The 13,449-nt window shown below is 49.6% G+C and overlaps 1 pseudogene; it reads right to left on the reverse strand.

The window, feature by feature from the left end:
• Positions 1–298: 298 nt before the first annotated feature.
• On the reverse strand, positions 299–751 carry LOC109437034 (ubiquitin-ribosomal protein eS31 fusion protein pseudogene; annotated as a pseudogene).
• Between the last annotated feature and the right edge of the window lie 12,698 nt (positions 752–13,449).

A 13,449-nucleotide genomic window follows, 5' to 3' on the forward strand; every position in this document is an offset into this window, starting at 1 on the left:
TATGTTTATTTTTTAATAAACATAATCCCATATGTTGATTGTATGAGGGGATATATCAGTAAAAATATTACTAAGGGTAATGTCTGCAAATTTACTTCCTATATTTTCTTCTAGGAGTTCTATAGTTTCAGATCTTACATTTAAGTCTTTAATCCTTTGAATTTATTCTCATATATGGTGTAAGGAAGTGGTCCAGCTTCATTTTTTTGCATGGGTCTGTCCAGTTTTCCCAGCACCATTTTTTTTTTATTAATTCATGTCTTTTATTAACCCATATATAATTACGTATCTTCTGGTTTGTTGAAGTAGTAGGTCAGATGACATTTGCCACAATAATGTCTGTCAAAGTGGCTGGCCGTAAAAACTCCAGCACCCCATTCATCTGAAGGGTACTCCCGACGAAGGCGACTACTTTTGCCATCATCATCCACCTTATCGTATTTCAGGACAGCCAGCTTAAACGTTCTTCTCTTTTGCTTATTCTTCTTGGTAGTGGTGTAAGACTTCTTCCCTTTCTTAACACCATCACGAAGTCTCAACACCAGATGAAGAGTGGACTCCTTTTGAATGTTGTAGTCAGACAAAGTACATCAATCTTCCAGCTGCTTGCCAGCAAAGATCAGTCTTTGCTGAGCAGGAGGAATTCCTTCCTTATCCTGGGTCTTGGCCTTTATATTTTCTATTGTACCCGAGGGTTCAACCTCAAGGGTGATGGTCTTCCCAGTAAGGGTTTTCACGAAAAGCTGCATCTTGGCGGAAATTCCACCGTTGATGGTGGATTGGAAAGGAAGCAAATTTCAGTTTTTGCACATCCTGGCCAACATTTGGAATTATCAGTCTTTCAAATTTTAGCCCATTTTAATAGGTTGTAGTGGAATCTCATTGTGGTTTTAGTTTGCATTCCCCTAGTGACTAATGATGCAAAGCATCTTTTCATGTGCTTATTTGTCATCTGGATATCTTCTTTGATGTGTTAAGGTCTTTTGCACATTTTTTTTTATTGAATTGTTTGTTTTCTTATGATTGAGTTGTAAGAATTCTTTGTATTCTGGGTATAAGCCCTTTATCAGAGATGTGTTTTGCAAATATTTTCTCTCTGGATTGTTTTGAGGATTAAATTACATAAACACTCAGTAAGTGGGTGCTCTTACTATTATTCTCACTGCTATTGTTATTTTATGACTAGGTTTTGTCATATAGCTAGAAAGAGGTCTCATGCCTCTCAACCCAGAACTCCCAGTGGCACCTGCCAATGGAGGCTCCTCGGTGCCAAAAACCCACCACTCATGTCCCCTTTGCTGGACTTCCCTGAGAGAGACTCAGACTCTGCTACAGCCCAGGACATCTCTGTGTCGTTTGTTGTTTGTAAGTGTCATTTATCAAAACCAACCAGCTGGCCTCAGCTGCTTGGCTGGGCCCAGAGGAGCCCTTGGAGATGGCCTCGCCCTCCCTACGCCACCCATGTGACAACGCTATACCCTTCCCTGTCTCCCAACCCACATCATGGCAACTGTGTGCCATGTGTGCACAGACATGTCCCCGCATTCGAGCCTAAACAGATAAGCCAGGATCTGGTTCTGACTTGTCAGATGAGACAATTGAGGCTTGATAAAGTGATGTGGCCCGCCAAAGTCCCACAGCCCAGAAGGGCTGGCACAGGTCCTCTTGCACTGACATTGTCATTTGCTCACACCCGCATTCAGCTTGTACATTACTGCCAGCTGAGCAGAGAACGGGAGGCAAACAGTGACTATCTATTGAGCACCTAGTAGGTGCCGAGCACTGGGATCTGAATGAATTATCTCACTCAAGGGAGTAGCTGTTAGTGTTCGATTTGACAGGTAAGGAAACTGACACTTGGAGAGATGACGTGACTCACTCAATAAATTAGTGGCAGAGCAGGATTTAAATCCAGGCATGCTGTGCCCTCAGCCTGAATGCCTGACTGCAGGGCCAAACTCACGGCCTCTGTCCCTTCCACGAGGCCTGCCCCAACCGGTGCAGCCAGCAGTCCTAGGGGCGCCCAGGCACGGCGTGTGTGCATCCTCACCAACCATCATGACAGCCCCTGGAAGTGGGTCATGCTGTCCCCGTTCCACCCCCTTCCTTTCTCCTTTCAAACTCATTATGACTCCCCATCTCTACACCTTATCCATGATGCAGTTCTGCTTCTTGGAGCACCCTGCCCACCCAAGTATCACTCTGTTCTTTATCATCTTCCAGTGGAAACAGGCTGACCCTGTCTGCTGGGGACCCTATGTGGAGGCAAGATCTGCCTATATTAAGATGCCCTTTGCCCCAGCTATCCCCCTTCTGGGACTATCTTCTTCAGATACACTCGCATGTGTGGGAAACAGTGTTTGCACGAGGATATTCATTGTAAATGCCAAAGACTGGAAGGCACCCAAATGCCGCCCAACAGGGGACCAGCTAACTGCAGTATGGGAGTCATTTGGTGGATACTCTGCAGCTAAGAAAAGCATGAGGCTGCTCCCCTTACACTGAAATGTAAAGACACACAGGCTCTCAGTGGGCTGTGCAGTCCCAGGGAGAAAAGAACAGACGTCGCCTCATACATGCCAGGATGTGCAAGGGGCTGAGTCCTGGGAAGGTACCCGAGTGGCTGGGGGACAGAGGCAGAGACACTTTCATTCTACACTTGTCACCTTTTGAATTTTGAGCTGAAATTTCCCCCTCTCTTGGGAAGCCACCTCTGATTCCACCATCTGAGGTGTCCCACCCACAGTATTGTTTTGAGTAATTTAGAGGTTCTGCCCTTCTCTAAATCTGGCTGCCCCAGGAGTTTTGGGGAGGTGCCTCCCACCAGCCCTTCTCTTGTGTGTCTTTGGGGCAGACTGAACACCCCTGAGGGAAGGCCAGGCTGAAGCGTATCCTTCAGGAGAGCCCAGGCGTGCAGCTCAGGACCCTAGAAGGTCCCTGAGTCAGCCCGGTTCCTGAGGCTTCCTCCTGCCCCCAAGCCTCGGGAGTGGGCTGATCACAGCCCAGCCTCACGGAGTTCCAGGCACATTCTAATCCTCATCCTAACTCTTTAAAGGGAGTATCATTCAAAACCCCACTTTACAGAGGAGGCAACTGAGGCTCAGAGCAGTTATGAAATCCCATAACTCACCTGAGGTCACACACTAGTAAACGGAGGAGCCAGAATTCAACCCTGGCTAAGTGCATTGTGGGTGTCATTCGGTAGCCTGTTGAGGGATACTGGGAGGTCTCTCAGCCTGGAGGTACCTTTCTCTTGCCCTGGATGAGGCTGGGGACCCAAAGATGCATCAGGCCAGGGCTTTTGGGTTCCTAACCATTGTGATCAGGGCAGCACAGGGTTTTCGGGGGAAGAGTAATTCCACCTGGAGCAGCAGGGAAGGCTTCCTGGAGAAGGTGGTACTGGCTCTCAGCCTAGAAAGATGAAGTGACCGTCAAACCCTTCAACTTGACTCACCATGCTCACTATCTTCTGTTTCCACACTTATTGCCCCACAGTTATCTTTGTGACTGGCACCCTCCTCCTGAGCCCAGAGGAGATTTCAAGCCTCCCCATGACCCTGGCCTCCTCCCTCAGCTTCCACCCCATTTCAACAAGCCAGTAAGGGTCTACATCTTTCTCAGATCCTGTCCCCACCTTCCACCCCCACAGTGGTCCCATCTGGACTTGCTCCAGCCTCCTCACTGGAGGAGGAAGTCCCCACCAGGATCCCTACGCTGGGAGACATGCTGACACACTGGAAAGTGTGGTAGGTGGCTCTGTGGATGATCACTGTCCGAGATCAATTGCAGAGGAGTGTGGAGGTTTTAAAAAATGACTGCAAATTCTGTCATTTCTCCCATTTCAAGGCAGGGTCTATGTCTCTTCCCCTTAAAACTGGGTTGGCTGCTTCAACCAACAGAGTAAGGCAGAAGTGACACAGTGTGACTTCAGAAAGGGCCAGGCAGCTTCCACAGGGTTCTCTTGCCACTCCTGCTCGGTGCCCTGAGGAATGCCCTGAGGCCATGCTGTGAGGAAGACCTGGCCAGACACAGAGGTTACATGCAGATGCCCCAGACCACAGACCTAGCTGGGCCCAGCCCTGGAGGCCTCCAAGCCCAGGTGCCTGACATAGAAGTGAAGGGGCCTCCAGATGAATCCAGCCAGAGGCAGATGCAGGACAGAGGCAGGCCACCCCTGCTGTGCCCTGAGCATAATAAAATAGTCACCTTACACCACTGAGTTTAGCAGGGATTGTAACGCAACACAAGATAAGAAGAGGGGGGAATTTGTGATTTTTTTCCATCTCTGATCATCATTCTTTTCTCAACATGTATCTTCTGGGACCTGTGCGGGGCTGGGGGCTGCAGAGGCAGTGCTGGCTTGGAACTCCGCCCAGGGTCAGAAGCTAGAGCCACTGTTTACCCCTTCCCTATGAAACAATGAGGCCAGATTAGGATCAGAGATCAGTAGCTGTGACCCCCTGCTAAACCCAAACCATTACACATACCCAGTCCTGACATCAGTGGAGTCTGATGCCTTGAGTCATGAGGTCCTGTCAAGTCCCATGAGGATCTCAGTTTAGAGATCCAGGAAGGCTGCATATAAGAGGCAGGATTTGAGTTGTAAAGAACAGGCAGAGTTAAAAGTAATTATGGCATTTGTTCACATTAAAATATTAAATTGACATTAATTATATTAACGAACTTCATTAATGCATTAAAATACTATGTATTTACTATATATTCAAAATAACAGGAGTCTTGCAGAAATGTTTGGCTGAGAAAAGCATAAAGAAGACAACTACATGCCTTGTAATCTCCATGCTCAGAAATCACATGGCTGACTTGTTGGAGTATTTCTTATATTCCCACCCTGCAACTTGGACCGGGCTAAAACGTTTAGCCAACTTCCCCTTAAGCTTCAATCAAGGCATAGACCAGATGGCAGAAGGAAGTTTCTACCTGCCGTGGAAGAGGTCATGTTTGGGGCATGTGGCCCAAAGGAAGATACTGGTTTGGTGCCCTCGTTCCAGCCCCCTGCACAGCTCCCAAGATCAAGGTCATCACAGCAGCTCCCTCTGCTGTGGCCCAAGCTCTAAGTCCTTCACAGAACAACCCGGTGGAGGGACACCTCCAAGTGTACAAGACCAAACACCTTTTCTGCCACTTCTTGGCTCACTAGTCCCCCAAGCACAAAATAAACTCTGCTAACCTAAATATAAAAAGGCCTTTCAAAGTGGGAGGCAACAAGCATTTATTTGAAATCAAAGAATGCTATTCGGGAGGCACTGATTCAAGCAGAAGCCTAAACAGTGTTCCGATGAGGAGAAAAGGCAACGGGCAAAGGGGAACAACTACATCAATAGAAGGAAAGCATTTCTATTGGTGCAGATAAGCTAACTAGTGATGTTAATTCTAAACAATGTTTTTAATTTTCAGTCTGGTAGTCATCAGTCCAGTAGTCATAATAACTACTTTCTTGTTATCTTTGCAAACAGTTCTTTGGGACGCAATATTGCCCTAGGCAGACTCCAAAGGCTATTTTGTCCATTTTTAACATTCCAAAGGTTTGAGGCCTAGATCATACAAGGCAATTCCTCTGGCGTGGCAGCTCCGCCTCCATTTTGAAGTGTCTCCCTTTATATTATTTATACCTCCAGACCCAGGGCCGTGGAAATCTATGCTTAGGAGGGCAAAGAAAATCACTTATCTAAGTGAACTTGGGACACACTGACCACCCGCCCATCAGATGTCTGAATCAATCTGAGTGCTGGGCACCAGGGGAGGAAATGAATTCCTTCACTGGAGGTCTCAAGGGCTCCCCAGCACCCCACCTTCCCCCACCGGACAAATTCTTCTTTCCAGCTAAGAATGCTTGCAGTTTCCCAAGATCAACCTCTCGAACACCCCTTCTCCCCTGATATGAGGAAGACCTGTTGGTTGCTGGAAAGGATCTGGAAACAACATTTGTGAGGCTGGAATGGCTGAGCTTTTGCCGAGCAAGCTGGGGTGGCAGCCAAGGGCATTTTGTGAGGCGGAGCATCTCCAGCACAAATCAGTTAGCAGCGCCCTTGCCCAGCTGGTCGGGAGTTTTCTCCTGAGGAGACACAGCCTCTTCACTGTGAAAGGAGGTGGGAAAAGCTCCTGAAAAAAAATCGATATTGTTTCTGCTAGAAAGCGTTTGTGAGCTCTGCGAAGTACCGTTCAGTTCCGGTCTGGGGCTTGACTTCGGGTCTGCATGGCTGCTTGGCCCAGCTATCTCCCCAGCAGGCCCCTCAGAGAGGCCCTTGGCCCCGAGGTAGCGTCCCAGCCAAGGTTTGCACCAGCAGCTGGAACCCGGACAGAGGCCTCCCCCGCGGATGGGCGTGTGGCCCTCCTTCACCTGACCCGCAGCAGACACTGCCCTAGGGGCCCCTCCACCTCCCCTCTCTCCCTGGCTGGACCGCCTCCACTAGAGACAAGGGACACGCCTGACCCTGCTGTCTCAGCGTGCTGTGCACCACGTGACTGGGCGCAGCCAATAGAACAGTCCTGGGCTCCGCGTGGAAACCACACTGGGGCCAGGCGGGGGAAGAGGGGCGCCCGGCCCTTCAGCGGGGGCGTGGCCGCAGTGCCAGGCCTGGTGTCTTTTCCCACGTGGCTTTTCCTCTTTTCCTGAGCGTGTGGCTTGCAGGCTGGAGAATCCCTGAATGACTCAAGATCCTCTAAAAATAGTGCTTTTTTTTGGTTTTTGGCCTTCCACCACTTTACCTCATGTCTTTTCTACCTCTTGTCTCCTCCCCCTCCCGCTTGTGCTATGCTCTAGACACGCTGTTCTTTTAATTGTTCCCAAAAGTTTCCTGTTTATTTTTATTAAAGCAATGCATGTACATAGTGTTAAAAGTCAAAGAGCACTACAAGACTTATATGAACAACAACAAAAACAGCGCTCGCACCAATGGGCAAACAGGAATTGAGCATTTACTGTGTACCAGGCTCTGTACTAGGCCCTGGGAATACAGCGGTGGCCCAAACCCACCAAATCCCTACCCTCCCACAGCTGATATCATAGTGTTTCCAACCCTTTTAGCTCTTCCTTATTTCTCAATCACATGCTTATATTGCTATTTCTTTTTTTTATTTCTTTTCAATTTTAGACAGTATCTGATGGTTTCCTACTACAGAAGATGAGGATTTAGTTGTCTTACACATGGATCCCTGCACTTCTCCCCCGAGTGCCCACTCTCATTTCAACATAACTTTTGGATGCATCAGTGTTTACAGTATTATGATTATGTAAATATTGTTCCCAGTTGAGCTGTGCAGTACTTTATGACCACATTTTCTATTTTGTGTTATTTTTCCAGGAGTTAGTAATTGCCTTGTTTTCTTCTTGCATCAAGCTGGGCACTCAGGATCTTTTCAACATGGGGACTCATGACCAGTGGTTCTGGGAAGTTGTAATGCATAACTCCCTTTACAAACTCTTAATTCATTTTGTTTACGTCCTCACTTGCTCCTCCACCTCCAGAGGAACCTGGTGCCTTCCAGGCTAAGTGTTTCTAGGGGGCCATAGTGGTCTGGCCTCAGATTGGCTTCCTCCCCCTGCACACTTCCATTTCACCTTCCTCCACTGTGCTACATTAGTTACCATGTTTCTGTTTATCTTCCAGGTTTGAAAAATTTGTAGGGCCAACCTGGTGGCTCAGGTGGTTGGAGCCCGTGCTCCTGACGCCGAGGTCGCCGGTCGAGGTCACTGGTTCCGTTGCCACATGGACCAGTGAGCTGTGCCCTCTACAACTAACATTATGAACAACAGCTCTCCCTGGAGCTGGGCTGCCCTGTGCTGTCGTGAGCTGCCCACCCACTACTGGTGACCGACTGCCTCAGCTGGGGGCGAGCGCGAAGCTCATAATACCCGCATGGGCCAGGGAGCTGTGTCCTACACAGCTAGACTGAGAATCAACAGCTTGAACCAGAGTGGGGAGGAAGAAAGGGGGTAAAAAAAAATTTGTAGATTCTTTTTGTGCCTGTCATTGACTTTCTCTTTTTCTTTTTTTTTTTAAAGGTTTTATTGGGGAAGTTTTATTAGGGAACAGTGTGTACTTCCAGGTCTTTTTTCCAAGTCAAGTTGTTGTCCTGTTTCAGTCTTAGTTGTGGAGGACGCAGCTCAGCTGCAGGTCCAGTTGCCGTTTCTAGTTGCCGTTTCTAGTTGCAGGGGGCACAGCCCACCATCCCTTGTAGGACTTGAGGAGTTGAACTGGCAACCTTGTGGTTGAGAGCCCACTGGCCCATGTGGGAATCGAACTGGCAGCCTTCGGAGTTAGGAGCATGGAGCTCTAACTGCCTGAGCCACCAGGCCGGCCTGTCATTGACTTTCTTGTTCTCTGTGCCCTTGTGAGTTTATGCCTTAAAGATTTTGTTTGTTTGTTTGTTTAATTAATTTTACTGTCATTTCAGTGGGTTGGGGAAAGGGAATATCCCTGTTCAGTTCACGGTTAACCAGAAGTTCCCCCCACCTTCTGTCTGAGCATCTTCCCATCTTCTGTGTACCATGGACTGTTTTAAGTCAGTTAAAAATAGATGCTTAAGAATTTATGTCGAATAGATGGATGGATTTGAGCTTGGGATCTCCAGGAGACAAACTTCGGCATAACTTAAGGAAGAAGCTGGTAATGGTCAGAATTTCCTGGGAATGGAAGACATTGCTAATGAGAGGGTGACACCCTCATCATGGGAGAGCTGTAACCCCAGGCTTGGGGATGGCTGAAAAGGGACAGAAACATTGATAAGAATGGATGTGATGATCTCAGAGGCCTGGCTGAAACAAGTGATTGGCTCAAGGTCACTCAGCTACTTCCTGAGGGAGCCAGGACACCCCTCAAATTCAAATACAGCACTTTGCGGGCAGATATTGGGATGCACCCAGGTCGTGGAGCCAGCCTGATCTACATGCATTTCTGCCTCTCTTTTCTCTGGTCGTGTGATCTTGAGCAAGTTGCTTGTCTCTGTGTTTGCAGTACGTCTCCCCCACACCATGGTGATAAGAACAACCCCGAGGTCCTGGAGTCTAGATAACAAGCATGAGCCTTCTAGTAAAATGCCCAATACATAGTATGAGGTTCTGATGATCTGGATTAGAAGCCTGTCTTCGTCTTTCCTATAAGTGGGACCTGGGCAAGCTGCTTGAAGCCTGGGCCTCAGTTTCCTTGCCTGTGAGATGAAGGTCTAACCACACTGGCCTCATCAGGTCATGCCAAGTGTCAGGCTTGGAGTGCAACAGGTGTCAATCAATGCTTGTCACCACCTCCCAGGCAGGAAGTACCACATGTGAGGACCAGACAAGGGACAGACAGGCTCTGAGCTGGGGCTCCTGGGGTGCTCCTGAGGCAGTCTTAGGGTTTCTGTGCAACTTTGCAGGGTATGGGACAGAACAGACCTGAGGGCTCCATCAGAAGCAAAAGAGCTTAGCATCGTTCCAGAAAGCTCAGGGGAAAGTTCCAGGGAGCTCAGGGGTAAGTTGTTTTGCTCAGAAGGGTCTTGTACACCATTTTAATGGAAGCATGTGCAGGAAAAGGCAGGGAAAACTCTCTCCATCTGACAGTTCCAAGAAAAGCTCCACCATTACCAGTGGCCTCCGGCACCTCTCGGAACCTCAGTTTTCCCATCTGTTTCTTACCTTGCTAAGGTGAGGTGAGTCTTCCTCCATTCCACAGTTGTTCACTGAGTGCCTGCTCTGTGTCGAGGACACCTCAGTGACCAAAGCAGTCACTGTCTCGATGCATCTTGCAATGGATTGAGTCTGTGAGATAATGTGCTTTAAGGGATTAGCACCCTTGCTCTAAAAATGGTACTGTTTTGCTAGTGGAGCCATCCAAAGCGTATGAATTCACCCTCTGATATCTGGGCATGGTGACAATTTAAATAGAGCTGTTGAGCACTGCCCTCCCTTGCAGTTTTCTCCTTCGTGTGCTGCAACTTCAGAGCCTGACCCTAAGAGGCTCACACCTCCCTCCAAACTCCTCAACCGTAGCTTCTTACTGCCACCAAGCACTACCTCTAGCCAGCCCGAAGTTGGGCCAGAAGGAACCAGCCACAGCCCCTGCTTTGGAGCAGCACAAGTCTGACGGAGAGGCAGATGGGGATGTGGCCACTGGCAGAGCTGGGGTCCCTGGTGAGAGGGGCCAGAGTGGGGGTACTGAGAGTGGTAGTGCCACGGAGAGTCTCCCCTCCTGGTTTCAGAACTGGCTGGTCCCACTTGAAGGGGGATGGAATGAGTCAGGTGCAGAAGGCAGGGAAGGGCATTCCTGGCTGCAGAAAGAGCCTTTGCAAAGAAAGGTCCGGGGAGGAGAGCATGGGTTGGGAGTGGCTGGACTGGGGAGACGTCTGGGGCAGTTCCCCCACTTAGGGAGCCTCGGCAGGGTTTGGAGCCTTGTGATTTGGAAGGCTTTTTCTGGCTGCATTGTGGAGGAACTGGGGGCAGAAAGCACAGAAGAGGAGGAGGGGCAGAGAGGGTCGATGACACTGCCCAGGGCTCCACAGAGTGACCAGCTCACGTCCAGCGCCATACAAGGACTGGCCACCAGAGGGCGCTGTGGGTCAGCAAGCCGTGGAATCCCCTGCCGGTGCCAGGGAGGTGTGTGGACACAACGTGCATGTGCATTGTGTCTGCGAATGTACCTGAGCCTGTGTGGCACGCCCCGTGCATGTACACTCTTGTGCACCACGCTGTATTCATGAGCGTGTGCGTGTGTATTACGGTGTGTGGACTTAACACAAGTGTGAAAGGGGGAATGTGAGGTTGAGACTGTGCAAAGGCCTGTGAATGAGCATGTGCAAGAATGCATAGGTGAGAATAGGGGCCCCATCATTTCCCACTACTCCAGCTGTACTGTTGTTTCCCTACAAGCCACCGACCTCAGGGCCTTTGCACATGGTATTCCCTCTGCCCTGGCATGTCTACGCCCAGACATCCTCATGATTCCTCCCTTAGTTCTGTGCTTACATGTCACCTTCCAGTGAGGCTTTTCCTGACCTCCCTCTTTAAAATTACAGTCCCCCACCCCCAGACACACTCCTTGTCCCCTTCTCTCCTTTTCTCCATAGCACTTATCCCCTGGCAAACTATAATTTCACTTAGGCATTTTGCTTGTGTGGTTCGCCCTCCAGACCATCACCTCCCGAGGGCAGGGAGTTGTGTTTGTATTATTCAGTATTGTGCTGTCTATAGTAGGCACACAGCAAGTGCTCAATAAATCGGTGTTGAATGAATGAATGAGCTTTCCCGATCCTGGGTTCAGACCATTCTACATCCAGCCCTCTGTTACCCCAGCTCCTGCCCACCTCTGCTCACACCCACGTCATGACTTTGGTCATATTCCTTTTTACTTGTGTCTTAGTTTCCCTGAGTCTACATGTTTGGGACTTTTCTTCTAGGAGTCAGGGTAAGGGGCAGCCTGTTGTGACCCTGTCAAATGCCCCTCCTGGTTTCTTGGTGGTTGTAGAATTCCCCAGCCTTACTGTGCTACTTAGAGGCAGAGGGAAGCCAACAGATGTTGCTGCAACCAGCAAGGAAGAGAAAAAGCAGCTCTCTGGTGGTGCTCCCTACCCCAGCAGCAATGCAGCTCTGCATCCGAGCCTGGCCCTCATGTGTGGTCCCTTTCATACCTCCAACCCTTTGCAGGGAGACTCTTTCTTGCTTCTCTGCCTGACAAGCTCCTACTGATCCTTAAAGGTCCAGTCTCAAAGTCATCTCCTCTGAGGAGCCTTCCCTGACCTCACCCAGGTGGAGTCTGGGACTCTTGCTCATGCGTCTATTTATAGCAGCCCACATGGAGTTTTGTGATTCTTGGGCTCTGTCAGGCTCCCTGACTAACCTTGTCAACTCCTCCAACTGGAGGGCCTTGTCTGAGTCATATGGGTGCCTGGGAGGCTGGTATGGGACTAGAGTTGTTTCATCGATGTCTGTGGCATGCCTTCCATCCTTCCTTTGTTCATTCCTCAAGTATTTATTAGGCACCTACTATGTGGCAGGCCTTGGGCTGTGCATCAGGAATGCAGCAGAGAGTGAGTTGGCAAGATTCCTGCCCAGGAGGGGCTGACAGTGTAGAAGGAGAGCCAGATTAAAAACAGTAAATAATAAAGGTGTTGGTGACACGAATGCTGTGTAGAGAATTAAGACCAATGTGGGACATGACTGGGACGGCCTCTTAGGGGAGTTCATTTACGAGGAGGCCCGTAGGATGAAAGGGAATCAGCCCAGGAATCATGGTGGGAAGGTAGGGGGGAAAGATGTTCCAGGTAGAGGGAATAGCAAAGTCGAAGGCCCTGAGGCAGGACTGGTATTGGTATGTTCAAGGGGCAGCACTAAGACCCTTGAACATAGCAAAGAGCAGAAAAGGTGAGGGGAAGCATGGGAGGAATGGAAGTCCCAGTGGTTGGCAGGGGCCTGAAACCAAAAAGCCACCGAACAAGGCTTACAGTACTGGTAGGGACATAGCTGCTGCTGGGTGCCCATTTTAGAGATGGATAAGCGGCAGGTCCTGAGGGGAAATGACTAGCCCAAGGTGACATGGCCCATTTGGGACACAGTGCTCTGGGCCACTCCAGACACCTAGGAGTGGGAAGGCCAGCATGGCTTCCTGTAGGAGGTAGCCCACAGTGTGTTTACAAACATTTCCTGGGTACCTAGTGAGTGCCAAGCCTTGAGCCAGGCATTCCCAAGCCTGACCTCATGAAATGATTTCAAAGAGGTCTCATTGTCCCCATGGGACAGGCACAGAGCTGTTGAGTGACATCTAGTAAGTGGCAGAGTTGACATTCCAATCTATACCTGTCGAGTCCATAGCTCATGACTTTCTACCCATTGCCTGGAAAGGGTGAGCAAGAGATGCAGGAAGAGAATAATGATAATTATAAGGTCTCCCCCCCCCCATCTCATCTGTCTCTCCCCATCATTGTGTGGGTGGGGCTCTGCAGGGATCACCCATGTTTTACTAAGGAGCAAGCAGAGGTCAGCCCCCTGCTCCAAGAGTTTCTAGCAGGTGGTGGAATCTGCTTCCATCACGTGAAGTCCCTGGCAGGCCACACAGTCATGCCTGCCTTGAGGCAAGGGGCTGACTCTTTGACCTTTGCCAGGTGCTTCCTGCCCTCAGTGGCCCATGGTTTTCAACAGTCTCTTGCTCCCAGCACCAGATTGGTCAGTGGCTCCTGAAATCCACCAAGCCTCCATGTGGGAGCAGAAGGTAGCGTTGGCCAGTCAGGCCATTATACAGATGAGCAGACTGAGGCCCCAGAGGAAAGGAGAGAACCAAAGGCCCAGGAGACAGCCAGGATGAGACCTTTGTTAAGGCTTACGACTGGAGTAAAATGCATTGAAATGATATCTTACGCCCATTGAGACTCAGTTTCCCCATGTGTAGAACTGGGGACAGTAGTGACACAACCATTAAAGCTCGTTTATTGGCTTCTCACTAGTTACCACCAAGTTCA

Source organism: Rhinolophus sinicus, chromosome 12 (assembly GCF_057876585.1).
Source record: "Rhinolophus sinicus isolate RSI-liver-muscle chromosome 12, RSI-T2T, whole genome shotgun sequence".
Lineage (NCBI taxonomy): Eukaryota > Metazoa > Chordata > Mammalia > Chiroptera > Rhinolophidae > Rhinolophus > Rhinolophus sinicus.